Raw genomic sequence first — 1,762 nt, 5'->3', positions numbered from 1 at the left:
CATTTTGGACTTATCATTCACGAACACCTCTTTTGAAATAATACTGGTTTGATAAACCTGTAAGATTGTGAACCAAAATATATTTTGCCAAAGTTTAATATCAGACCTATAGTTGTGATTGAGTAGGTTAAATCCCTGTTATAAAAGTGCCATATCACAAACATTTCATTCGCTCAGCCTCTTGTGACCAGAGATGCAAATTATTACACCGAATAAGTTTAACTGTTTATGCATATTTTCAGCGTTTTTTAAGCTTTTTCAAATAACAGAAAACCTTCATGTAACGTCTGGTGATCTTAAAGGTGTTATCCTAATGCTAGCAAAGGTTTGGTTGCCTTGCTTTCTTTGTTTTTATAAATGTTTGCTCAAGCATTGTTATTAAGATTGACATCTGCAATCAATAGATAGGCGAGGCTTATTATTACTCATAGTATCTGATACAACTGCAAACCACAAAAAATAACATTTATCAATGCATAGGCAAATGAGGTCAAGGTTAGATAACCAAGGACTGCAAGCAGAACATGTACACTTAACCAACATTCCATGCACCATGCATAGCTTACCTATTGCTTAATTTATAATGTATCTGATGATATGACATCACAAAAAAAAATTGACAACAACCACGAAAATGAAGTAATGGTAAAATCAAACCTGCCAGACAGAAAGTACACCTTACGCCAAATACAATGACTATATTGCTCATGAATAGCTTCTTAGAAATAGACCAAACAACTTAAACTTGTCATTGTCAAAATAAATGAACCATCAAAAAGAGGTGAAGGTCAGAAAAAATATGACAGTCTGATATTTACACCTTACAGCGTTCCATCCATCAGTTTCCCTTTTGCATATTGTATCTCAGATAGTGACTTGACCCCAAATCACCTCAATCTGTGATTCTTGAAATCATGTTGAGGTCAGGTGAACCATGTCAGACAGACATGTAAACCTTGCAAGGAACCCACATACCAAATAAAGTTATCGTATTACTCACAATAAGTAAGAAATTCAAATTACAAAAATAATAATTTTGCAGTTGCTAACCCACGAAAATGAGGACAAAGAGATTTGACATAGTATAAGGTATCTGCATTCAAGGTATAATAAATTCAAGTCTTCTCCATTGAAATATAAAGCTTTATATAAATAGTTTACGCTGTCACTTCGGTGGTTTGTAATACTGATGTCTTGCATTTTTGGACTTTTGTCTGAAGCAAGACAAACACTAACAAAAAGAGTAAGGTCTTTGCTAACGGAGTGGAAAGACCTTAAAAAGACTAAAGACCCAATGTAACAATCTGAGAGTACTCACAATCACAAATAACTGGCTAAAAACCCAAAACACATTAAAATCTTAAAGGGTTCTTGCCTGTAATTGCTGCAGTCATTGTTATATCAAATTACTGACTTTTGAAAAGATTAATACAATGTTTTATTAATCCCAAAGTTATGATATTCACCAAGGCCAATGATTTGAGTAGGAAGAAATGTAATGAGTTAGTGTATGTTCTATATAAATAATGAGTAGTAAGACTTGAGTGGGTAATACAGACCAGTGAGTACTCAGTAACTTCAGTGTTTCTGTTTTTCATTTGTTTTCCTCATATAGTTGATGTGTTTCCCTCAGGTTTATAAAAAAGAAGATGTGGTATGATTGCCAATGAGACAACTATCCACAAAAGACCAAAATGACACAAACATTAACAACTTAGTTTGTATTTCTAATTTAATGTCTCTCAATCGATTTATGATTTTT

This window comes from Mytilus trossulus, chromosome 2, assembly GCF_036588685.1.
Source record: "Mytilus trossulus isolate FHL-02 chromosome 2, PNRI_Mtr1.1.1.hap1, whole genome shotgun sequence".
Classification (NCBI taxonomy): domain Eukaryota; kingdom Metazoa; phylum Mollusca; class Bivalvia; order Mytilida; family Mytilidae; genus Mytilus; species Mytilus trossulus.
The sequence above is the reverse complement of the archived record's forward strand: the minus strand, read 5'-3'. Positions refer to the sequence as shown.